The sequence below is a fragment of the Cervus canadensis genome, chromosome 5, assembly GCF_019320065.1.
Source record: "Cervus canadensis isolate Bull #8, Minnesota chromosome 5, ASM1932006v1, whole genome shotgun sequence".
Classification (NCBI taxonomy): domain Eukaryota; kingdom Metazoa; phylum Chordata; class Mammalia; order Artiodactyla; family Cervidae; genus Cervus; species Cervus canadensis.
In genome coordinates, this window is record NC_057390.1 from 44,787,128 (window position 1) to 44,814,319 (window position 27,192).

Genomic DNA, 27,192 nt, shown 5'->3' on the forward strand with positions numbered 1-27,192 from the left:
GCAGTCAACAAGGTCAGAGTAACCCCAACTCGGGCTCTTGCTGTGAAGGGAGCAGTGGCCCAGGGCACAAGCCAAACCACCTTTCCACCTGGCCTCCATCATGCCAGGGGCTCCCAGGACCCCCGACTTCTGGTGTCTCCCAGAGAAGCCACAGAGTATCAGGGTTTGCTGTGACCCCTCCATCCCACTCAATGTGTCCCTATGGAAAATGTGTCCCAGCGTGGAAAACTCAGAGCTCTTGATGTGTCCACAAGCATAGACCACCTTCTCTTTCCTTTGGAGTCCCTACTTCTTACTCTCCCCACACCTCCAGCCCCTGGGTCCTTTTTACATGCTTCCCACTGTGCCTGGCCTCCAGTATGGATGGCAGGTCCTTCCCAGCCATGTTTGGTTCCATGGCTGGTAATGAGCAAGGAGAGGTAAGAGGTGGGATGGTGGGTTTGACTAGGTCTTATAAGGATCAGCTTTGTGGCAGTACATCTATAGCATTAGATGTTCAATATATTATACAAAGAGTAAACCTCCTGCCAGCATTTCTTCTCTACTTTTTTATGCTAAAGTTGTACTTGTCTCAGCTCAGTGGTAAAGAATCTGCCTGCCAAGCAGGACACATGGGTTTGATCCCTGGATCGGGAAGATTTCCCTGGAGAAGGAAATGGCAACCCTCTACAGTATTCTTGCCTGGGAAATCCCGTGGACAGAGGAGAGTGGTGAGCTACAGTCCATTGGGCCACAAAGAGTTGGACACAACTGAGTGACTAACACTTTTTTTCACTTTTAGCCTTGAGTGCATTGTGGAGGTCTCAGGAATTCCCAGACTCCAGAAACACAGGTGTAGAGATGGGAAGAACACTTGCCTCTCCAACCCTATTATTATTGATTTTTAATTTTTATTATTTTTTAAATTTTAGGCTGCACTGGATTTTCATTGCAACATGAATGCCCTTTGTTGAGGCACATGGGCTTCTCCTGTTACTCCGAGGCATGTGGGATCTTGGTTCTCTGACCAGGATTCAACCCATGTCCCCTGCATTGGAAGGCAGATTCTTAACCACTGGACCACCAGGGAAGTCCCTTCGCATCATTATTATTGATTGATGTTTCCTAGGGCATCTTCAAAAGGGCTTGTAGAGCCTCATTCTGAAAGTTTCTCCTCTTCATCTGCTGGAGAACATAAGCACTTTGGTCATCAGATGAGGATTGTATCATACACTCAAGAGCCAATGGGATGGCTTGTGAGGACTCTTCCCCAAACCATAGCCCTGTGCCTTCATGGTTGAAACAGTGCTTCGTGGAACCAAACAAAGCTACCCAATCCCACAGGAGGCTGCAAAATGAGCCATATATTTCCTTGACAACAACCACCTAAGTATGATTTGGGGCATCCCTGGTGGCTCAGATGGTAAAGAATCTGTCTGTGTGATGTGGGAGACCTGGATTCACTCCCTGGGTTAGGAAGATCCCCTGGAGAAGAGAGTGGCAACCACTCCAATATTCTTGCCTGGAGAATTCCATAGACAGAGGAGCCTGAGGGGCTACAGTCCATGGAGTGGCAGAGAATTGAGCAAAACTTAGCAACTGACATTTTCACTTTCACTTTTCAGAAACTCATTATGTGTTATCAGAATGTGCAATCTCAGAACTCTCAGAGCCAACTCTACTCCAGACAATTGCTTGCTGAAATAAAATTTATATTTTTAAGATAGGACAAGAAAAAAATTAAAATTTTCTGTGTGTTTGGGCCCCCTCTCCCCCTAATCTACAGTGTGTATCTGCATAACCCATTAACCAGAACTCCTTAAAAATGGGGGGCCTGATCTGACATACAAGATGCATTTTTTTTCTTTCTTCTGATGTTAGCCATGTAACTTCTTTTTTTGTTATATTTATTATTTTTATAATTTATTTATTTTTAATTGAAAGATAGTTACACTACTGTGTTGGTTTCTGCCATACATCAGCATGCATCACCCACAGGTATACATATGTCCCCTTCCTCTTGAGCCTCCCTCCCACCTCCAACCCCATCCCACTCCTCTAGGTCATCACAGCACTGGTTTACTTCTTAAAGGAAGGTTCTTTCCCAGCTCTGTAGCAGGTCATGAGCAGCAAGGTGACTTGCTGCTTGCTTTGTACCTAGCTACTTGGACTATGTATCCTTGATGAACTTTATGTAAAATAGCAATATGTCATTTTAATGTGTAATGTTTTGATTCAAAGATGTGTATGATTGTGCCTTTGACTTCTAACAAGTGGAACAGTTCTCAGAGCTTTCTGAGAATCTGCTTCCTAGGTTACAATCCTGAGTTTGGCTCAAGTAAAATTCTCTTCTTTTTTTGTCCCCTATATTTGGTAACACTGAGTGTGGCATGCGGGATCTTTGTTTCCCCACCAGAGGTCGAACCTACTCCCCCTGCAATGAAAGTACAGTCTTAACCACTCGACTGCCTGAGAAGTCTTTCCCTTTTTTCCTTCTTAACTTGATAGTTCATTGAATTTTCACTGACAGGCTTCCTGGAGAGAGAGATAGGGTTAGGGGCATAGAAGGTTGGAGAGGCTTTTAGCAACACAGTTTATTTTCTCCTCCTCCTGTCCAGACCCAGCTTCTCTGACTGCCCTCAGTTATGTTTTATTGACATCTTTCTGTTTTTAAAAATATCACTTATTTATTTATGGCTGGGACTCTGTTGCTTTTCTCTAGTTGCAGCAAGCAGAGGCTACTACCCTCTAGTTGCAGTGCACAGGCTTCTCATTGTGTTGACTTCTCCTGTGGTGAAGCATGGGCTTTATGGGGTGTGGACTCAGTAGCTGTGGCATATGGGCTTAGCTGCTCTGTCACATGTGGGATCTTCCCAGACCAGCGTTCGAACCCATGTCTCCTGCATTGGCAGGTGGATTCTTTACCACCGAGCCACCAGAAGCCCTATTTACATCTTTCTATTATAGCTCCTGACTCTCATCCCTCCCAGTTGAGATGGCCTCCAAACTCCATCACCAGGTTCCTCAATGCAGATGGAAAACATTCTGGAGTTTTTGCATCCGGCAGTGAATATCTCACCTTTTAACCATACTTCATCACTGACGGGGAGAACTTTCTTCCACACCTGGCCCTCTGCCCAGCGGGGTCCAGAGCCAGCGTGTGACTGGCGCGAGATGGAGTTCTGTAATGGATTAACAGGAGAGTTGCATTTAATAAAAGCCAAAGAACTTCTGAACACACATGTTGGAGGAGAAAAGAAGCAAGTTAGAGCTCAGCAACTGAGCAGACATAGGGAATGGGGTGGGTGTTGGGGAGAAGATATTTCTCTCAGGACCATAGGCACAAGGTCCTAAGGGCCAAGAAGGAATCCTTGCTAGGAGGCAATATCATTGTGCCGTGTGTTCAGTTATGTCCAACTCTTTGTGACTCCATGGACTGTAGCCCACTAGGCTCCTCTGTCCGTGAAATTTTCCAGGCTAGAATACTGGAGTGGATTGCCATTTCCTTACTTCAGGGGATCTTCCTGACCCAGGGATCAAATCCGAGTCTCCTGCATCTCCTGCTTTGGCAGATAGATTCTTTACCACTGCACCAATAGTAATAATTCATTCTTCGAATAGGCACTGTTCTAGACACTGAGCCTATAAAAATGAGCACCAAAGATGGATGAATATAAGGCAAGGATGTTTTTTCTATGATTCCCCAGAAAAGACTAACTCCAAGGAGTCTTACTTTGGAGTCCTTGCTTGTATGCTGCCTTCCTTCCTTCCTACCCCTTCCTTCATTCCCTCTTCCTTCCCTCTTTTTTTTCTCCCTCCCTCCCTCCTTTCTTTCTTCCTTCCTCTGCTTAAGTGATGACAACTGTCTGGAGAGACTGCTTTAGCCTGCAATGACCTCAACCAGTGTTAGTTTGTCTGCTTATAAAGGTATTCTGATGACACTGGTGAAAAAAAATAGGCAAAAAACTTTAAACACAAATAGAGTGAGTCTCCCTGGGGATAAGACCTCACCACAAAAAGAGTGGTGTGTTTTCATAAACAAGATTTTTAAAGGTCATTTAAAAATACGAGCTCTGAAGATGACAGCTATATATATACCTACTGGGTAAATGCAGGAGAAAAACCGTCCTAATGTTATGTGGGTGGGTAATTGTTGTTTGGGGTGGGACTTCCAATGTTAGTATCACATGTGTGTTCAGAAAGTACCACCTCTCAAGCAATTTAGATGATGTGAAAATGAGATGTAGAAAACTGAGTCGGAGGCTCAGAAAATGCTCCTTGAGTGGCTGTTAGTTTCCTGCAGCCAGTCAAGTCCTGTTCGCTTTCCAGCTCTCAGACCTCAGGTCTCAGGGGAGGGAAGGTCAATGTCATCTTAGCTCCTCAATGCTGCTTCCAAACCATTCTCCCTCCTTCCTTCCTAAAAAACCACCCAGTTAAATCGCCCTTTGAATCTCATCAAACTTCACTACTGACCCCTCTGCTTATTGCCAGCACGTGCTGACCCCAGGCTCCATGAGGGTTTTGAGTTCACATTCACTTTCTCCAGCATGACTTTTCTTTACTTTCTTTTTTGTTTTTGGCTGTGCCAGGTCTAAGTTGCAGCATGCAGGATCTTTAGATGTAGCATGTGGGATCTAGTTCCCTGACCAGGGATCAAACCCCAGGCCCCTGCTTTGGGAATTTTAACCACTGGCCTGCCTGCTAAGTTGCTTCCGTCATGTCCAGCTGCTTGTGATCCTATGGATTGTAACCCACCAGGCTCCGCTCTCCATGGGATTCCCTAGGCAAGAATATTGGAGTGTGTTGCCATGACCTCCTTCCCGGGGATGTTCCTGACTCAGGGATCATACCTGTGTCTCTTATGTCTCCTGCATTGGCAGGTGGGCTCTTTACCATGAGTGCCACCTGGAAAGCCCCTGAACCACTGGACCACCAGGGAAGTTCCATCTCCAACACTACTTTTATTTATCTCATGATGATTTCAACACCCACATAGAAGATCCTCTCCACATCCCAGTGACTTTGTCTGTCTGGGTTGATGTAACAGAGGACCACAGACTGAGTGGCTTATAAACAACAAAAATTTATTTCTCACATTTCTGGACACTGGAAAGTCAAACCATCCAGCCACACACAGATGATAACCCACTTCCTGGCTCCTAGAACAAGGCCATCTTTCTGTTGTGTCCTCATTTCGTGGAAGGTGCAAGGGAATGCTCTGGGTCTTCTTTACAAGGACACTAATCCCACACATGATGGCTCCACTCTCATGACCTAATCACCTCTCCAAAGCCCACCTCCTAACACCATCACCTTGGGGACTAGGTTTCTACGTGAGAATTTAAGGGAGAGCTTCCCTGGTGGTCCAGTGGTAAAGAATCCACCTTCCAGTGTTAGGGGACTAGAGTTCAGTACCTGGTCCTGGAAGATTCCACATGCCTCGGGGCAACTAAACCCGTGGGCCACTACTACTGAAGCCCAAGTGCCTAGAGCTCATGCTCCACAGCAAGGGAAGCCATTACAATGAGCAGCTCAGACACCACAAGTAGAGAGGAGACCCCACTGGCTGCAACTGGAGAAGGCCCACGCACATCAACAAAGACCCAGGGCAGTTGTAAATAAATTTAAAAAGTAAATAAATCTTAAAGAAAAGAATTGAGGGGACACAAGCATGCAGTGTCCTTTCAGGTCATGACCTACTCTCCACTCCTGACCGTGACACCTCCAACCCTAGCACTCCCTCCCACCTTCATACCCTGGAACCTGTCACCCCCACTGACTACAGCTCTTCCTTATCTTCATTGCTGGTGGCCCACTCTCCAGCCACCACACACTGTCTTTCCAGCTCACTCCTCTTAGATTCCAGTAACCTCTTCTTCCAGTTGAGACCTACAGTCTCTGACTCAACCATGTTTTCATTGATAACTATCCCCTTCCTTGCCTCTTTCCCCTTCTGACCCAACGTAGAATTCACAGCTCATCATTACAGAATTTCCTGTCCACACCCACATCCTCTGTTGTATGTGCCTGGCAGAATCTGAGCACAGCTGGCCTATTCAGTGACAAGATGGAGAAACAAAACAACACAGAGGTCTCTCTCTTTATCTCTCATCCCACTTCCCACTATTTCCTTTCTCTGCTCCCCCTAAGACAATTATCCATTTACTATCGCCAATTCCTCTTCTCCCCTCCTGCTGGAACTCTAACGTTACTGGCTTTGCTGCCTCACTTCCCTGAAACAGCTTGTGTCAAGACCTCTGAGGACCTTCTGTTGCCAAATCTAATGGGTGATTCTCTGACCTCATCTTGTTTGACCTTTTGATGGAGCAACTCACCCGACCCTCCTGACACACTCCTGGTGTGGACATGCACTCTCCCCCACCGGATTTTCTTCAACCTCATTGGCCAATTCTTCATATCTCTCCGACCCTAAACACTGGGACACACCAGGATTCAGCCCTTGGCCTTTCCCTCTACCACTCCATACTGCCTCATCCAGTTCTCAGGGACTGAATGACTCCTAGAGTTAGATCTCCAGCCCAAACCTCTCCCCTGAATTGCAAACTTCTATCTCCAACTTACAACGTGACCTCTCTACTTGAACGTCGAATGGACATTCCAGACTGACCATCTTCTATCCCTCCAAAGTGTTTCTCCTGACCTTCTTCATCCTTGAAAAAGACAATTCCAGTTGCTCAGGCGAAACAACCCTTGGAAGTTATCCTTGATTCCTCTCTTCCTATCATGTCCTGCATACAATAATTACTAAATCATGTTGGCTTACCTTCAAAATACATCAGAACCCAGTGCTCCTTTTCACTGCTTCTAACATGGTCCAAGCCATGACCATTTCTCACCTGAATTATCGCTGGAGCCTCCTACCTTGTCTCCCTGTCCCTGCCCTCATCTTTACCATCCATTCAAATAACTAAAGAAAACCTTTTAAAGTTCAAGTGAGATCAAATTACTCCTTTGCCCAAAACCCTCCTGTGGCTTCTCATCTCGTATGAAACCAAAGCCCGATTTCTGGGACTTCCCTGGCCGTCCAGTGGTTAAAACTCCTCAATCCCAATAGAGGGGGTGTGGGTTCAATCTCCGGTTGGGAAACTAAGGTCCCACATGCCACTCAGCACCACCCCCTAAAAAAGCCCAAGTCCTTACAATGGCCCACAGGCCTTATATTATCTGGTCTCCACCAAGCCACTGACCTCATCTCTTCCTTCCTACCCACATCACTCTGCTTCAGCTTCACTGGCCCCTGTTGGATACACTGAGCACATTCTTGTCTTAGGATTTTTTCATTTTCCTGCTCCTTCTTCCTAGGACAGTTTCTCCCAGATTGTCACACGCTCCTTTACTTTTGATGTCACCTTATCGAAGAGGACTTCTCTGATTGCTCTTTATCAAGAAGTGTCAAGCCTACCCCTGCCCCTGTCTCCCTGTCCCCTTGCTTTACTCTTTCTTCTCAGGGTGGCGGCTCCCAGACACTAGACAGAGAGAGAACGGGGAAGGGCAGGGACCTTGCTGTTCTGTCAGCGATGCTGGAACAAAGCCAAACCCTGGCACTTCTCCAGCCTCACCTCACGTCTTCTGTTTCAAGCCGCACAGCTTCCCTGCACATCTCCAGGTGACTTCTTGCTCAGATATCCTCGTCACTCTCTTCCCAAACACCTGGAGCGTGGGGAAGGTCAAAAGGAGAGAAGACACCAGCCCATATGTCCTACCAGCCTCCCAGAATCCTTCTCACTGAAATCTATCTTGGCTGAGCCATGCGTTCGCCACAAGGAAGGACCCTGAGTCAGAATGACTAGCCAGAGACAACCCAGAAACTAACCCCATTACTGTAAGACTGAGACTGTGAGCCACATGGCAGATGTAGTCTTTCTGGGTTCCTTTACCCTGCTGTTCTCAGCCTGGGCGCTTCTTCCCGATAAAGTCTCTCCTTTTGTCAGCACACACGTCTCCTCAAACAATTCATTTCTGAGTGTTAGACAAGAGCCTGCTCTTGGGCCCTGGGAGAGGGTCCCACCATCCTGCAATACCACACTGTTTTGCACACCTTCTCCTAGCATTTGTTGATGGTGAGGACCAGTCTGTCTTTCTCCTCTGGTCTGTCTGCCAGCTCCTTAAAGACGCCAAGGTGTCTCATCACTCACTTCCACCTCTGATCCCCAGTCCTTCACACTAGGTTGGTCCTCAGTATCCATTAGTTTTCCCAAGAATGGCTGACTCACAAATCTCACCGTTCACATAGTTCTGGGGTTAGGTGGGACAAGAGATGCTTCTAGAGCAATTGTCAGCAACGGGGAACTAATTGCCACCACTTACTGGGAGGGACTTTCTACGTGGAATATTTTATTTGCATTTCACAAGAATCCCTTGAGGGAATTCCCTAGCAGTCCAGTGGTTAAGATTTGGTCTTTCAGTGAAAAGTGTACTGGCTCAATCCCTGGCCAGGGAGATAAGATCCTACATGCCTCATGGCCAAAAAACATAGAGCATAAACAGAAGAAGTACTGTAATAAATTCAATAAAGATTTTGAAAAAGGAAAAAAAAATTCCCTTGTGAGTGAAACGTAACCATCACCATTTACAGATATTAACACTGAGGTGGTGAACACATGTCACCGGCCTCGCCTTCTGGGGTAGCCCACTCCTCTGAGGGTAAGCCTCCCTGTGAGAGCTTTCCCAGGATCTCTCATTTAATTTAACCCTACATTTACTCTAGGAGTAAGAGGCTGGAGTTCTCACTTCATAGAAGAGGTAAAACCAAGACTTTCCTACAGGCAAATGTGTGAGCATGCTTAGTCACTCACTCACTCTTTGCAACCCCATGGACTGTAGCCCGCCAGGCTCTTCTGTCCATGGAATTCTCTAGACAAGAATACTGGAGTGGGTAGTCAAGCCATTCTCCAGGGGATCTTCCCAACCCAGGGATCAGACCTGGTCTCCCGCATTGCAGGCAGATTCTTTTCTGTCTGAGCCACAAGAGAAGCTACCAACTTTGGAGTAATTTGTTGTGCAGCCAGAGCTGGGACTAGGGTAAAGCAGGTGAGGAACCCAACTCTGAAAACAAATGCCTCCTAACTCTGTGCCCTGGCTTCCTCATTTGCCTCCCCTTAGTCCCAATTCTGTGTCTGTATTTAGTTGCTATGTCATGCCTGACTCTTTGCAACTCCACGGACTGAAGCCATCCAGGCTCCTCTGTTCATGAAAATTTTTTTTTCCATTTATTTTTATTAGTTGGAGGCTAATTCCATGAGATTTTTGAGGCAAGAATACTGGAGTGGGTTGCCATTTCCTACTCCAGGTGATCATCCCAATTCAGGGATCAAACTTGCATCTCTTGCATCTCCTGCTTGTCAGGCAGGTTTCTTACCACTGCGCCACCTTAAGGCAAATCCAGGATTTTAAACACCATCCTCTCGGACTAGGATTCAGATGGAAGAACCGGATGAGAGGAAAGCAAAGCCTACAGTCATGGGGGGAACACCACCTAGAGGAGCTGCCACAGCTCAGACAAGAAGGAAGTTGATATTCCTGGAGTCTAGGATCTTCCTGTCCCTCAGCCCTCAGGGACACCCAGCTTGAGCCTTCTGTCACCCTTCCAAGAGGTATTAAATATATATCTTAAATGTGGGGCATGTTGGGAAATATGTCTTGGGCTTAAAATGTCAACAGTTGGATCTACACAGAGCTGACTTGTTGGGACGGGTCAACCAAGGAGCATGACAGGACACTGAGCAAAAGCTTCTGAGGTAAATTTCTGGCTCCTGGTGAGTGCCAGCAGCTCTTCCCAGAAGCCTCACCTCCCCAGGTGTGCGTCCCAAACACAGGAAGCTACAGCAGAAACCGGGTTTCTTACAACCTGTGCTGAATGCAAATAAATTTCAATTGTGTGGAAATGCAGCAGCTTGACTCCTTAGTTTAAGAAATATTTTTAAAAAGAAAAACAAAACTGTAGCACTTCCTAGAAATGTTCAAGATGCAAAAAGAAAGCATGCAAATGTGCTGGGTGTACTAGAAAGGAAGTATCACTCTGTCCCCAACGCCTAGATAGTCCCACCTTCCAAAGAAGGAGGCCCAACTCAAAGACGTAATGGAGGCCTGTGGCTCAGAAATGCCAGCAACAGTGACTGACACCCCTTAACTTAACACTGCTTTTCTACAGCACCCCAGTCCCTCTGGAGGTCTGGCTCAGACACAACAATGATCAGGGTCTCCATATTAAAAAACAAAAAACATTACATGTAGGACACGTAAGACAAATGATTTCAGATTTGCAATTAAATGTACAGAGGTATTGTAGGGCTTCCCTGATGGCTCAGTGGTAAAGAATCCTCCAGGAGAGCATGGGGACCATACTTCAGACTTGTCCCACCTGAGAAGAGAGGGATGCGGAAGATGTCCTCCCATGTCCCTTGACTTCTGGTGAACCCCAGGACAAAGCCCTGAATGGGGGTGACTGCCTGCACATGGATGTTCCTGGCAAGTGTGGGCAGGGTCCCAGCAGGGCCTCCTCCACTGGCCTTCCTCATCCAGACAACCAGCCCTAGGCAACAGAGCAAAACCCCAACAACTTGCTCCTCCAGAAATGTAGACCTGAGCCAAAGTTGACCAGGGGAAGTGGTGCAGCCTGGTGGGGTAGACATGGGCTCTGGAGTCAGCCAAACCTGGGGATGACTCCTGCCCGAGTTGTATGACTTCTGGCGAGTTACTGAAATTCCCAGCATCCTCCTAGTAACCTAATGGCCACAGTTTCTGCCCACAGGGTGCTAGGGGGAATCCCCTGAGACTTTCTCATCCAGGAATTTCTCTAACACTCAACTAAGTCAGCATCTTTTGCCCCCACATCCAACTCTTCTGTGCAGCTCTGCACACAACTCACTTCACACACATGGAAAACACAAACTGCCTAGACCCCTTCTACTTGAGAAGATCTGGGAGGACAGTCCTGAGCTTCCACAGGGAACATAGAGAGAGACAAGCAGTGTCTAGGTATAATATCAGGCCCCGGGCTCCAACAGAGAAAAGATGGCAGCCCACTGTGGGCTGAAAGAGGACTTTAGAACTTCTTTTTATCCTCATTTGTTGTTGTTTAGTTGCTCAGTCATGTCCGACTCTTTCGCGACCCTATGGACTGTATAGTCCACCAGACTCCTCTGTCCATGGAATGCTCCAGACAAGAATTCTCCAGACGGGAGTAGGTTGCTATTTCCTTCTCCAGGGGATCTTCCTGACCCAGGGATCAAACCCACATCTCCTGCACTGGCAGGTGGGTTCTTTACTCCTGAGCCACCAGGGAAGCCCATTCTCATTTTCGGTTATACTCCTTTTATTTTTAAATTTCTGGCTGCTTCACACAGCTTTTGGGATCTTAGTTCCCCAAGCAGGAATCAAACCCAGGCCCCCAGCAGTGAAAGACCAGAATCCTAACCACTGAACCACCAGGGAATTTCCCAGTTACCCTTTTAAAAGTTGGTTTTGCTTTTGTTTCATAGCAACCATAATAGAATTGTGCAAGTGCATAATTTATGCATAAATAAGATACAGATCTTAGGGTGTGTGCTCAAAAATATCTTATTAGTGTGTGATCCAATAAGTTTGGAGAGACTTGGAATAGATCTTTCTTTCTTGGCCTGGATAACATACATCTGGCCTCTTTCCTCCCTGGACTCTCGAAACACCCCACCCTGCCTTTAGTCTCATGCTCTCTTCATAGAGCTACCTCTTGCTGCAGTTCAGTTCCTAACCTCTCAGGGTTTATAAAGAAAAGTGTAACTTGTGGGGACTTCCCTGGTGGTCCAATGGCTGAGACTCCGCACTCTCAATGCAGGTGGCCTGGGTATGATTCCTGGTCAGGGAACTAGATCCCACTGTATCCCTCACACCACAACTAAGACCTGTTACGAAAGAAATAAATAGACACACATGCTTTTTAAGTGTGAGACTTCCCTGGTGGTCCAGTGGTTGAGATTTGCCAGCCAGTGCAGGGGATGGGGGTTCAATCCCTGATCCTGGAGGATCCCATATGCCTTGGGGCAACCAAGTTCAAGAGGTGCAGCTACTGAGCCCGCTTGCCCTAGAGCCCATGCTCGGCAACAAGAGAAACCACCATAATGAGAAGCCCGCCCACCGCCACTAGAGAGTAGCCCGCACTCACTATAACTAGTGAAAGCCCACTGGCAGCAACAAAGACCCAGCATAGCCAGAAATTAAAAATAAATTTTTTTAATTGGAAAAAAAAGTGTAACTTGTTACTTGTATGATCAACACAGGAGGCCCGATCTCGCCCCTTCCCTTAGATCTCCTTTTCTAGGCCCTTTTGCCAACCCCATTATCACATTTCACTCCCATTGTTTCCCTCATCAGAAACTATCTGGGTCTTCCTGTCCGTGACCACAGACCAAGCCCAGTTTCCGAGATCAGTTTCCAGGAGCCCACCCGCTTCCTGAGTCATCTCCCATGGTTCCTGTTCCCTGACTAGTGCTCCAGCCAGACCATGCCTTTGCATTCCCCGGAGCAGACCCTGAGTTTCCACCTCTGCTCCTTCTCTGGAGTTGCCTCGCCCCAGCCCTATAGGTCTAAAATCCCATCTGACTGCGAGTCCCAAAGCAGTGACTGCATCTACCTTGATGCTTCCCTGGAGCCTCCAGCCTCCAGCAAACATCCCCCAGTGCCCCCCAGAAACTACCTGCATGGTCCCAGCAAGACATCCCAGGTGCTGCTTTGGTCAGGACTGGCTGCATGTTTTGTGGGCTCAGAGTGTGTGTGTGTGTGTGTGTGTGCGTGTGTGTGTGTGTGTGTGTGCATGTGCAAGTACTCAGTTGTGTCCGACTCTTTGCGACACTATGTACTATAGCCCACCAGGCTCCTCTGTCCATGGGATTTCCCAGGCAAGAATACTGGATTGAGTTGCTATTTCCTCTTCCAGGGGATGTTCCCAGCCCAGGAATTGAACGGGCATGTCGTGTCTCCTGCATTGGCAGGCAGATTTTTTTACCACTGTGCCACATGGGAAGCCCTGTGAGCTCAGTACAAAAGGAAAATATAGCAGCCCCTGTTCAAAAAAAAAAAAAGAAAAAGTATCGTTAAAAGTACTAAAATATAAAGTTTTTCTTCTCTGCTGAAAGCTCTTTCTTGACCTGTCATGGTTTTATTTTTTTCTTTTAAAAATTGGAGTGTAATTGCTTTACAATATATGCAGTAAAGTGAATCAGCTGTATGTTAACATACATCCCCTCTTTTTTTTTATTTCCTTCACAATCTGGTTATCACAAAGGCATTAAGTAGAGTTCCCTGTGCTATGCAGTAGGTTCTCATTAGTTATCTATTTTATACATAGTATCAGTAGCGTTAGAGGATGAGATGGCTGGATGGCATCACCAGTGCAACAGGCTTGATGAACTTGGGCAAACTTTGGAAGATGGTGAGGGACAGGAAGGCCTGGCATGCTGCAGTCCATGGGGTCACAAAGGGTCAGACATGACTGTGCAACTGAACATCAATAGTGTATATATCTTGGGCTTCCCTGGTGGCTCAGTGGTAAAGAATTTACCTGACAATGCAGGAGACAAGGGTTTGACCCTGATCCAGGAAGATCTCACGTGTGTCAGAGCAACTAAGCCAGTACGTCACAACTACTGAGCCTGTGCTCTAGAGCCTGCAAACCGCAACTACTAAAGCCCATGCTTAGAGCCCGTGCTCTGCAACAAGAGAAGCCACACAGTGAGAAGCCTGTGCACCACAACCAGAGAGTCGCCCTCGCTTGTTATAACTAGAGAAAGTCCGGGCAGCAACAAAGACCCAATGCAGCAATAAATAAATAATTTTTAAAAATTGTGCATATATGTCAATCCCAATTCATCCCATCCCTGCCTTCCCCCCTTGGTATCTATATGCTTGTTTTCTACGTCTGTGTCTCTATTTCTGCTTTGCAAATAAGATCATCTACATATCATGGTGTTTTTGTTTTCTGTTTAGTGTTATTGATCCCTCAGGCTTGGGGATATTGATGGCAGATGCTCACAGGCATCCAGCCAACCTGCTCTCCTCAACTGGGTGCTCACACATCACTGGTTGTCTGACTCCCCTCCCACCATAGCTGCTTGATCAGCATGGAGAGCCATGCATCTCCCTTCCTGCGGGCCTGTGCTCCGACCCCTGGCAGACAGGTGATCCTAAGGGGGATGTGCAAGGTACATGGATCAGGGGAGAGCAAGAGCCCTGCCTGAGCTGAGTCGCCCATGATGAGCACAGGAGAGAGATGGCCGCCCCCATCCCCTATCCTGAGACACAGCAGGACCCATATGCCCAGAACCCTCCACCAGGGCCGAGAGGGGCAGTGGTTTCTGGGCAGAGGTAAGAAAGGGAGTTGGGAGAGCTTAGGACACAGGTAGTTGGAGGAGTGGGCAGCCAAAACCACATCTTAGGGAGGAGGAGGTGTGGTGTGTGAGACAAGGCTCCAAGCCACTGGGACATGCTTCACTGTCTCACTGGACTTCACTTACAAAACAGAAACTCAAAGGGACTTCTCTGGTGGTCCAGTGGTTAAGACTGCCCACCACTGCAGGGGATGAAGGTTCAATCCCTGGTCCAGGAACAGTGCCACAAGGCAACTAAGCCTGCATGCCATAACTAGAGAGAAGCCCATGGGCCACAACTAAGACACTATGCAGCCAAAAATAAATTTAAAATTTTTTTAAAAAGCAGAGGGCCCAAGCCCAATCCCTGCTCAGAGAACCAAGATCCCACACACCATGGGGCACAGCCACAAAATTTTTTAAAATTAAAAAAAGAACTCAAAGATAAAATTATTAAAAACTTCATGTACCCTTATGTTCATTACAGTATTATTCACAATAGACAAGATGTGAAAACAACCTAAGAGTCCATCAACAGATGAATAAAGAAAATGTGGTCTCTGTCTATCTACCCCTATCTATCTATAGATAGATACATGATGGAATATTAGTCATAAAAAGAATGAAATCCTGCCATTTGCAACAGCATGGATGAACCTTGAGGGCATTATGCCAAGTGAAATGAGTTAGATAGGGAAAGGCAAATACTGTATGAACTCACTAACACGTAGATTCCAAAGCAAAAAAAAAAACCCACAAAACTGAGCTCACACATACAGAGAACAGACTGGCCAGAGGTGGGACAGTGCGGGAGTGGAGTGGGAACGTGGGTGGGAGGAATGAGTAAAGTTAAACTTTCAGCTATAAAATAAATAAGCCATGGGAATGTACAGCATAGTCACTGTAGTTAATAATACTGTATTACATATTTGAAAGTTGATAAAGGTCTTAAGATTCTCATCTCAAGAAAAAAAACTAGTAACAAAGAACAATGATGTTAACTAGACTTAGCGTGGTGCACATTCTGCAATATATACAAATATAGAATCATTATGAAACTAACATGCATCACCTGAAACTAACATAATGTTATATGTCAATTATATCTCAACTTAAAAAGAAATTTGAAACTTCAAGACAATGTACAGCAGAGCACTAAACCCCCAATACAGGACCCTTCTGACCATGGGGCCCTGTTTTAGGATATGATTATTAATACATATTATGTGTATCAAACTTCCTCTGCAAAGTCAGTGTTTCCTCAAGTGCTGTTCACACCGCGGCTGACACACAAGATACCTTAAGGTGATATGTGAGCTGGTATTTTAGGGACTTCCCTGGCTGTTCGATGGTTAAGGGGGTGCAGGTTCCATCCCAGGTTGGGGAACACGATCCTGCATGCTGTACAGCCACTTTTTATAGTTTTCATTTATTGTAATGGGTATTAGAAAAATTATGACTATCACATTCAGTCTATAATTTCGCAGCGATACTGCCTTGGTTCAGGCTGCTATAGGGAAAAAAACCACCATAAACAAAGTGGCTTACCAACAACAGAAATTTATTTAAGATATTTGTTTTTACTATTTCTTTGTTTGGTTGCTCCAGGTCTTGGTTGCAGCATGCAGGATCTTTGATCCTTGCTGTGGCACGTGGGATCTCATTCCCTGACCAGGGATTGAACCTCTGCCCCTGGCATTAGGAGGCCAGAGTCTTAGCCACTGGACCACCAGGGAAATCCCTAGACTGTGAATTCCTTACAGTCATACAGGGCTTGTCTACACGTCTCCTCCACTAGCTCCATCAGCCTCCCCCAGCCCTTCCTTTAGGGGCAGCCAATGCTAAATAAATGAATAAGCCTATCAATCAGTGGAAAGTTGGACACCCAGAGGTGAAACCTCTCCTTTGAAATTTTCATTTGCAGAACTTCCTCTGATTAATCAACGTACATAGTATTCATCTACACATTTTAGAAAAAAATTGCCAAAGAAATTAATTCCTTTAAAATATACAGAGCTTGTTTTGGGGTAACGTGCCTGTCTCCCTTTTTTGGGTCCTCTCTGTGACCACCAAATTAAAAAACTTGCCTGGTGACAATCATAGCATAATGCAAAGTGCCATGGGCTCCCAGTTAGCCTGGAGGCTGTGTCCTGTGGGTGTTCGGAGATGATGCTTTGTGATGTATATTTCCCCGGGTGGGTGGGTTAGCTTGTACAGCTCTCAGGACTAGAAACTGTCAGTTGATATCCTTGGGAGGGGGCTTCCCAAGTGGCTCAGTGGGTAAAGAATCTGCCTGCAATGCAGAAGACAGGTTCGATCCCTAGGTTGGGAAGATCCCCTGGAGGAGGGCATGGCAACCCACCCCAGTATCCTTGCCTGGAGAATCTCATGGACAGAGGAGACTGGTGGGCTATAGTACATAGGGTTGCAAAGAGTCAGACACAACTGAAGCAACTAGCCATGCATGTACCCTTGGGAGGTCCTCAATGAAGAAATGGCCAAAGCTTTATCACCAAAAAGTTGTCAGCCCTTAGAGAAATGATCTCCAGCTTCACCTTTCAACCAAATCTCACCTTGTCAAACAGCAGAGTCACAAATTTTTTAAAAGGACCAAGGCTGAAATGTCACCCATGACAAATATTTTGGAAGCAAGGTTCTTGAAAATGGAGAAAAATGAGAAACACATTCTTACTGGTTATAGATCAAAGCCACCACCTACAGCTTCACTGTTCTTTGCCAGGTGGCCTTTTTTAAAAAAATTATTATTAATATATGTTCATACGGGTAATTTTCTGTTGATTTTTAATCAATGACAGAAAGGACATTCCTGGCATGCTGTTTTCAATCTCCTGGAACATATCACTAGTATTCTCTTTATTTTTTTAGGAAAAACTTTATTTTGAAGTTTCAAGGTAAGCATCTTGAGTGAACTGGCACATTTCAGAGCTTACTCATCACATAAAAGAGATGGATTAACAGGACTTCCCTGGTGGTCCAGTGGCTAAGACTCCATGCTCCCAATGCAGGGGGCCTGGGTTTGATGCCTGGTCAGGGAACTAGATTCAACATGCAGCAACTAAGGATCCAGCATGTCTCAACTAAAAAGAACCCACATGCTGCAACTAAGACCTGGCACAGCTAGAGAAATAAATACTTTTAAAAAGAGAGAGAGATGGATTTACACGATCATTGTGAAAATTCAAACATTACTGATATGGGTGACTTAGAAAATGAAACTGCCCCCACAATTATGCTTTCTAGATATAATCAGTGTTTCTAGTCATTGATACATTCTTCCAGATTTGTCTGTGCTTGTGTGTACATACAGTTCATAAAGATCTACCATGTGAGAGGACGTTTTGTAATGATTCCCTAGTAGTAGTCCCAGTGGTTGGGACTCTGAGCTTCCACAGCAGGGGCATGGGTTCAATCCTGGTTAGGGAACTATTAATAGAATCCCTCATGCTGTGAGCCATGGCCAAATAAATAAATAATTAAATAAAATGATTCATCAGATTCGTATTTTTGTCAGACTCAGTAGAATGCTGTAATTCTGAGAGTCTGCTAAATCTGACATTTTCCTTATCACCACAGGGCAGAAAAGTTGATTTTCACGAACTCCCAGGAAATGGCCACCTCTTCTCTGAGACCATCCCATGCTCACTGCCCACAACCCACAGCCTGTCTGCCTACCCCAGCTGTGGGCTCTGCTGTTGATCCCCCCCGGGCCTGACCGGGCCCACCCACCTGGCCTAAAAGGTGAGCCTCAGCATGCATGCTAAGTTGCTTCAGTCTTGTCCGACTCTTTGTGACCCTGTGGACCATAGCTCACCAGGCTTCTCTGTCCATGGGATTCTCCAGGCAAGAGTACTGGAGTGAGTTGCCATGCCCTCTTTCAAGGGATCTTCCTGACCCAGGGATCAAGCCTGCACCTCTTATGTCTCCTGCATTGGCAGGTAGGCTCTTTACCACTAGCGCCACATGGGAAGCCTCTTTAAGGTGAGCCCAGGCAGATCCAGTTTATCCACTGACCCCTATCCTCACAGGAAAACTTTGCATCCTAGGGAAGAAAATTAATTTGCTCCAAAGTATACCAAAAAAAAACCACAAAAACCCTGTATAATCAAAATGAATACAAGTTTAATTAAATGCCTACAAAGCGAACCATTATGTCAGCTACATTAACTGGTAAATTTAGTATTTATAATAATTTCATTACATTTGAAAAATGAAAGTAGCATTTTCTCCTCTGCAACAGTGTGTGGAGATCACCAAGAAATAATATGTGCTGTTCATATCCTACTATTTTAAAAAGCAAAATTATTAAAGCCAGTTAAAAACACTTTGCAATTAAAAATATATACAACATATATGTGAGTATGTTATATGTATACATATGCATACATCTATCATAGTCACTGTGGGTTGTATTTAACATGTTTGATACATTATTTTTCAAATTTATTTAATTTTGGCTGTGCTGGGTCTTTTTTGGTGTGTGGAGCTTTTCTCTAGTTGCGGTGCACAGGCTTCCCATTGGGGTGGCTTCTCTCATTGCAGAGCATGGGTTCCAGGGCACTCTGGCTTCACTAGTTTTTGCACAGGGGCTCAGTTGTTGTGGCTCCTGGGCTCTAGAGCACAGATTCAATAGTTGTGATGCACAGGCTTAGTTGCTCTGCAGCATGCAGGATCCTCCTGGAGCAGGGATGTAACCCACATCTCTTGCATTGGCAGGTGGGTTCTTTACCACTGAGCCACCAAGGCAGCCCTTGATATGTTATTGAACAGTCTTTAAATGTAAGCACAGGGCCCAGAGATCACCCAGGTCTTCATGAGGCGCAGACCACCCGCAAGGAGCCTTGTGCTCAGTCAGCATCTCTTTCTGCAGGCGAGAGAGAGGAAGTTCTTCTTGAATCATCTCTAAAAATAGTCCCTATCATGTGGGGCAGGATATTAATGGTCTGGGAATCAGGAAATTCAGAGGCAGAGTTTAGAAAACTGGCAAAAATGGAATCCCACAGCCTAAAACGGGGTCCTCAAGTCTCCATTGGCCTTGAAAAATGTCAAGTTCTTTCATTGGAGCCAGTGCCTTTATTGGCCTAGATCCCCACTGAACTTAAATGAAAATTAAGAAGAAAATTGCTCTTTTATTGTCTTTTTAAAAATTCTAACGCAACATGTGTCATAAAGAGCATACTTTTTTTTTTTGGTTGCACTAGGTCTTGGTGTGGCACATGGAGTCTTTATTGACGCATGAAGGATCTTTAGTTGAGGCATGTGGGCTCTAGTTCCCTGACCAGGGATCAAACCCTGGGCCCCCAGCATTGGGAGCATGGAGTCTTAGCCACTGAACCACCAGGAAAGTGCTAAAAGCACACATCAAGAGTATGGCCAAATGATTTATTACCTAGATGGTAGATAGATTAGACAGATAGATAGACAGACGATAGATCCCGCTCCCCAGGTTTGCACCATCCAGACCACCACCGACTATTTCAGAAGTCTCCCTCTGCTCCCTCCCAGGTCAAATCCTTCTATCCAAGGTAACCTCCATTCAGATTCCATCATAGATTAGTTTTGCCTGTTCCTGAACTTCATATAAATGGGGATGTCTTGCTCAACATGACATCTATGAGATTTGTCTCTCTGTCTGAGACTGAGTATAGGCCTTTCGGGTGTTCAGAGTCATAGGTTTGCGTGTACCCCCACACACCTATTACCGCCTGTCCCACAGTCCCTTCCGAGACCATGCAAAAATCTCTCACCTTCCTCCTCCCTGTATAAATGAACAAACAAAAGTCCATTTTTTACAAGGTAAATGTAATTTTTTTCCTAAGTACAAAAATTATGCATTCTGGTTTTAAAAAGAAAGAAATTCTAGCCTTGAGAATCTTGCATGGCTTAATAGATCCGCTGGCCAGTGGCCTTTGACCTGTGTAGCCTGGCTCTGAAAAAACAGCTGGGTCAGTCACATTCTGCATCTCAAGAATGTGACCTCTCGAACTCAGGGGGAAGTTGCATTTGCCAGTGATGCTGGTCCCACCTGGACTGTGTGTGGTGCCATTTGGACCCCCCTCCAGGACCAAGGGGCCTATTTCCCCAGGTGCCACGCTTCTTGTTCCCAATTCAGGACAGCTCTCAGAGGCCAGCCCAGGAGAATAAAATCTGTCACTGCTTCCACTTTTTCCCCTTCTACTTGCCATGAAGTGATGAGACCGGAGGCCATGATCTTAGTTTTTTGAATATTGAGTTTCAAGACAGCTTTTTCACTCTCCTCTTTCACCTTCATCAAGAGGCCCCATGCCCCAAGATTCTCTAGACTTTCCCACGTCTTCACCTTTGCTTCTACCCACTCTACCTGCTGAGGTCCAACTCTTTTACCAGCCCTTCTCCAAACCCTTCTGAGAATCCCCAGGCCAATGTCGCAGTATTTTCTTTGTATAATGACGATAGCATTTGCCATTAGCTGCCTTGTGCTAAGCCTTAACTAGGTGAACTAGCTACAAAAATATCTCTTCGGTTTTAAAAAAAAAAAGTGAGTGGCATGTCCTCAAGGCTTGGTAACTTGTAAAATGCCTCTCACTCCTCCAACTTGGAGAAACTTATCATTTTTCTATAGATGAGTCAGTAGAGGGGAGAGTTAATTGATTGGCTTAGATTTGGAGAAAATGCAGAGAAATGATTTGTGTCACCTGGCAGTCCCTCTCCTGGGATGAGCAAGCCTAAATGGAGACCCCACACAGTGCCGTCCCAGGAAAGCCCTCCAACATCCCCCTGCTTTCCCAAGGTGGAGGAGGGGATAGGGAGACGGTCCCTCTGCACAGCGCTAAGGGCCATTCACAGGACTGTTTCCCCTCCCCCACCTCCACCCCCCGGAGAGAGGCGGGAGACAAGGACTCCCACACAATGTCCCCATTGACACTTGTGGCCGAGTCGGGGCTGGGTGCCATGGAAACCTCTCTTGGGAGTGGAGAGGGAAAGCAATAACCCAGGCCTCCCACACTGAGCCCATTGTCCTCTGAGCTGACCTCCCTCAGTGGGCCCTTATCACTGTTCCCCCTGCCAGGCCTCGGCTCCAGGCTCCCCACCCGACTAGAGGCACCCACTTTCCCCCTGCTGGCCCCCCGGGGAGTCACCACCCATCCTGCTGTCCCTACACACACCCGGTGAAACCCAAGGCAGGCCAGCAGTGAGGCCAGGGATCTCATTTCCCAGCCACCCTGAGCCCTGCGAGTGCAGGAGACGCCAGGCAGAGAGGCCCGGGAGGCTGGTAGGTCACAGCACTACAGTCTCTGTCCTCTGGTTGGGGCAGTTTTATGCCCAGAGTGTGCCAACTGCTGTGTCCTGTTGGCCTAGAGGAGGAAGAACAGACTCCGGAACTGGCCTTGGGGCACTAGAATAAACCCATCTGGGCCACCCAGGCCTGGGCTCGGCTGAGGCCCAGCCCACTGTCTTCTCCTCACCTGAACCTTGAAAACTGCTCCAGAAGCTGCTCCCTGGTTGTCACTCCTCCCATCACCTCCCTCCCAGGGCTCCTGGAGCCTAGGCCTAGCTGCACGAATCTGAAAAGAGGCCTGAGGGGTTCCCCTGGTGGCTCAGTGGTAAAGAATCCACCTGCCAATCCACAAGTGTCAATGGGGACATTGTGTGGGAGTGAGTCCTTGTCTCCCGCCTCTCTCCGTGGGTTCCATCCCTGATCCTAGAAGATTCCACATGCAGCCGAGTGCCGCCCCTTAGCCCAAGTGCCACCGCTACTGAGCCTGCAGTCTAGGGCCAGGGAGCTGCAACTACTGAGCCCATGGGCCACAACTACTGAAGCCTTAGAGCCTGTGCTCCACAACAAGAGCAGACACTGCAATGAGAAGCCCAGGTACTGCAACTAGAGAGTAGCCCCCGCTCACCACAACCAGAAAAAAGTCCATGCAGCAGTCAAAAAATAAATTTTTAAAAAATGAGTGAAAAATAGAAAGAGGCCTAAGAAGGGCTTCCCTGGTGTCTCAGTGATAAAGAATTCCCCTGCAATGCAGGAGCCGCAGGAGACCTAGGTTCGATCCCTGGTTCGGAAAGATCCCCTGGAGGAGGGCATGGCAACCCACTCCAGTATTCTTGCCTGGAGAATCCCATGGACAGAGAAGCCTGGCAGGCTATCGTCCATGGGGTCGCAGAGTTGGATATGGCTGAGAACTCATGCACACATAGGCAAAAACCCAAAGCCCTTAGCATGGGTTATATGGTTCTTTAAAAAGAGGCCTGAGAAGTTTGTGCCCCTCCCCTCTCCATCCCCATTCACCACCTTATAGAGAAGAAGCTGCTGCTGGAGAGGGGACAGGACTTACCCAGATCCCAGAAGCCTGCCTCTCGCTCCATCCAACACTGTCTCACCACATGGGCCGCTTAGTCCTGCTGGGACCAGGTGTCCAGCAGATCCCTGGAGACAAAAACACCCCCAGGGGTTGGAAGGCCCCAAGTCAAGTCAACTCAATCCAAAGTGGGAGTGTCAACAACTTCCCTCATAGCTCAGTCAGTAAAGAATCTGCCTGCAGTGCAGGAAACCTTGGTTCAATTCCTGGGTCGGGAAGATCCCCTGGAGAAGAAAATGGCAACTCACTCCAGTATTCTTGCCTGGAGAATCCCATGGACAGAGGAGCCTGCAGGGCTACAGTCCATGGGGTCGCAAGAGTTGGACATGACTTAGCGATTAAACCATGAACAACAACTAGAAGACAGAACTTGATGACTACAGCACCCCTTCTCACCAGCTGTCACTTGAGTGACATAATAATATAACCAACAAGGGCACCGCCTTCAGGCAAAACCCTTGAAGCCCTCAGGCAGGGGCTGGAGTGAGGTGTCCAGATGGGCAACAGAGGATCCTGGGCTTCAGATGGGTGCGGGGGCACGGGGAAGCTTCAATTCCAGCTGGAAACCTGGGAGAAGTGAGGTAACCTCCGTGAGCCTCAGCTTTACCATCTGTAAAAAAGAGCAGGAAAAACTTGACATAGGACTTCCCTGGTGGTCCAGTGGCTAAGACTTGGAGCTCCCAAAGCAGGGGGCCTGGGGTTCCATCCCTGGTCAGAAAACTAGATCACACATGCCGAAACTAAGACGTGACACAGCCTGATGAACAAATAAACATTAAAAAACGAAAACCAAACCTTTTGGCACACCTTACTAGGATGTGGTAAGGACTTGACAGGACGGTAAAGAGTGCACGCTAAGTCGCCTCAGTTACATCTGTCTCTTTGCGACCCAATGGACTATAGCCTGCCAGGCTTCTCTGTCCCTGGGATTCTCCAGGCAAAGATACTGGAGTGGGTCGCCATGCCCTCCTCCAGGGGATATTCCCAACCCAGGGATTGAACCTGCATCTCTTATGTCTCCTGTCTTGGCAGTGGGGTTCTTTACCACTAATGCCACCTGGGAAGCCCAGCAGGGCACAGAGAGCACACTGGAGGAATGGACCAGATGCTATTATCCATTTGACAACCTTTAACCCCCACAACTCTGGGGACTGAGTCGGGTGCTTGGGACTAAAAGAGCCACAGGGAGCAAGGGACAGCCATCAAGTCAACCCCCAGAGAGGCCCAGCTCCCCTGAGGCAGGAGTCCCTGAGGGAGAACGAGGCAGCAAATGATGGGGTGGCAGGGAGCATGTGGTCCCCGGCAAGAGACCCCCCCTAACATTCCCACTGGGGTTTTACATGGGGTGGCTGGTTAGTTCCTGGAATGTCCAAGAAAAACAAACTGGTTATTCTGAGTGAAATTGCAGCCTGGCTAAGGCGGGTGGGTCTGCTTTAAATTAAACACAGCGTTGCTGAGATTCTTTTCATTTCGTGGCTGCTGCTGATCAGCAGAGACGTTACCTCACCTCACCTTCCTGCTCTGAGATGGGGAGGCTGACAGGGAGTGGTTCTGGGGCTGGGACGAGCTGGAAGAGGCTGGGAGGCCCTTCCCCTTCGGGTTCCTGGGAGCCAGAGGTAGGAAGCTCACCCTCCTCCAACAACTCTAGGGCTGGGGGTTCTGAAATGTGGGAGCACAGGGATGATCTTAAGTGCATTCAACTTTGTCCTCGGTATTTAGCTGAGGAATTACGGCATTTGCAAATACACTGCTTTCCCAGGAGTACTTGAAAAAAACTTGGCGGCAGTTTTACAAGTCCAAGGTTGGTCCCTTTCAAACATTTAGGCACTGGGTGGACGCACCTCCCGGCTCCTCCTAGGACGCCAGCTGCTTTAGCTGGCAAGCTGATGGAGAGGCCAGCATCCCCATGGGGTGCCTTGGTTAAGGGTGGAGTTACCTTCTGGTTTTGGAAAGTGCTTTTGACCAGCCTTGCCAGCTCGTGGAGTCCTAGAAAATTCCAGAGTGTTGGAGTCAGGCAGACCTGCGTGTGTAAGTACCAGACCCCTAGATAAAGATTGCCTAATGTTAGACCTAGAATGTGTGCGTGCTCAGTCAGTCAGTCTTTGCAACCCCATGGACTGTAGCCCGCCAGGCTCCTCTGTCAATGGGATTTCCCAGGAAAGAATACTGCAGTGGGTTGCCATTTCCTTCTCAGGGGATCTTCCTGACCCAAGAGTTGAACTGGAGTCTTCTGCGTCTTCTGCATTGGCAGGCGGATTCTTTACCACTGCACCACTGAGAAACCCTAAACCTTGAATAAACTCATCCTTAAAAATGGCGATAAGAGCAGAATTCCCTGGGGGTCCAGTGGTTAGGACTCCATGTTTTCAGGGCCAAGGGCTCCCAGTTCAGTCCCTGATTGGCAAAAAAATAAAAATAATACAATAAAATGGGGGAACTTCCCTGGTGGCCCAGTGGTTAAGACTGTGCTGACAATGCAGGGGGCCCAGGTTCAATCTCTGGTCAGGGAACTAGATTCTACATGAGCAACTAAGAGTTCACAAGGTGCAACTAAAAGATCCTGCGTGTCACAACTAAGACCTGGCACAGCCAAATAAATAATAAATAAATATTAAAAAGTAATAAAACAATATGGGAACAAGGGAAACTACTTCTCAGGGTTGTTACATGAGTTAAATGAAAATGCGTGCTTAATGTTCTTTTGTTTCAAATTAAATGTATCCCTAGTTTTTTGGTTGTAAGAAACTCCCTCAAGCTGCTGTATGTAAAAGGGAAATTTTTCTATGGAATTCAGGGACTCTCATGAAAACAGGCCCCCAGTCCCTCTCAGAGAGCTGAAACTAGGACCTGAAAACGGATTTACATTGTTCCTCATCCTGCTTTGTCTCCACATGTGCTTGGGTGGCCGCTTCTTGGGGTCTCAGAGCATCTCCTCTCCCTGCAGACGTTTCAAAGAGAAAGGTGTTTACTCACCAGCCTTGGCTTGACATCATTTCCTCATGCTAGGTCCATAGTCAGGGCTCAGTAAAGAATAGCCAGTTTCTACTGTGGTGTTGGAGAAGACTCTTGAGAGTCCCTTGGACTGCAAGGAGATCCAACCAGTCCATCCTAAAAGAGATCAGTCCTGGGTGTTCATTGGAAGGACTGATGCTGAAGCTGAAACTCCATTACTTTGCCACCTCATGCAAAGAGTTGACTCATTGGAAAAGACCCTGATGCTGGGAGGGATTGGGGACAGGAGGAGAAGGGGACGACAGAGGATGAGATGGCTGGATGGCATCACCGACTTGATGGACATGAGTTTGAGTAAACTCTGGGAGTTGGTGATGGACAGGGAGGCCTGGTGTGCTGCGATTCATGGGGTCGCAAAGAGTCGGACACAACTGAGCGACTGAACTTAACTGAACTGCACTGTGTTTCTTTGATTTGTATGTCAATAGTAATGCACTATGCTATGGGGTAACTAAGCCCCTGAGCCACAGCTACTGAGCCAACACTGGCCCTGGACCTGTGTGCCTAGAGCCTGTGCTCCCAGAGAAGAGAAACCACTGCAACAAGAAGCCTGTGCATAGCAACAAAGTAGCCCCCACTCACTGCAACTAGAGAAAGTACACGCACAGTAATGAAGGCCCAACACAGCCAAAAATAAAAATAAATAAAAAATTTAAAAAACAAACCAAACTAACACAAATAGTAATGTACTGAATATTCCCTTCATCTCTCCAAATCTGTTCTCTCTTCTCCACTGTGCTCTGTCCTCAGGAGCTGACCTGTGTCAGTTGTCACTGGATCTCCCTCCGTTTCTGGACTCTGGCTCACTTCAGCCCACAGCAGACACCAGCAGGAAATAGGAGGGGAGTTGGAGAGTGCCAGCAGAGTATTGACTATTCTAGTGCCCTTGCCAGTGGAGGATGGCTTGGCAGCTATACACCTGGTTCCTACACGGAAGGCCCCAGCCTCTTTCCAGCAACCCCATTCTTCAGCTACAGGCCTCTCTGGGTTCTTTTAACCACTTCCTCTCCTGATCCCTTCAAGCTGATGGCCTCCACATTTCTATCCTGGAGATGCTGCATCCTACTTTTTGTTTTCCTTTCATCTCGCCCATGTGTCTAAAAATCCTGTTTCTTATGTTCTCTCCAATAACACAGCTATAACTTTGTTGCCATCTCTCCCCTGCTGGGACTCAGATGAGGCCATGAGTCAAGGAGCCCAGTTGTCTTCCTGCCCCACCTTCCACTCTGGCGCTGGCAGGAAGTGGGTAAAGAACTAGAAGGTCTTTGAGATAAACATTATACACAAGGTATCCAAACTCAAGATTGCCAGGATTCTTTTGGCAGGGTAAAACAATACATGTGCACTGGGGGTGGGGGGTGGGGAGGGTACTTCTTTTGGAATAAACTCTCCATTTTCCTGGGAGAATGTGACCCACATAGTTCAGTTCATTTCAGTTGCTCAGTCGTGTCCGACTCTTCATGACCCCATGGACTGCA

The 27,192-nt window shown here is 47.1% G+C and overlaps 1 long non-coding RNA gene across 1 annotated transcript in view; it reads right to left on the reverse strand.

Moving 5' to 3' along the window:
- LOC122442604 overlaps positions 1-7,697 on the reverse strand; it is a 47,602-nt gene extending 39,905 nt beyond the window's left edge. Inside the window, exons 1-2 of the long non-coding RNA XR_006269673.1 lie at positions 7,560-7,697; positions 3,059-3,161 (exon numbers count right to left, since the gene is read on the reverse strand). This is a non-coding gene — a long non-coding RNA (uncharacterized LOC122442604). The remainder of the gene's footprint in view (positions 1-3,058; positions 3,162-7,559) is intronic.
- Positions 7,698-27,192: the final 19,495 nt, after the last annotated feature.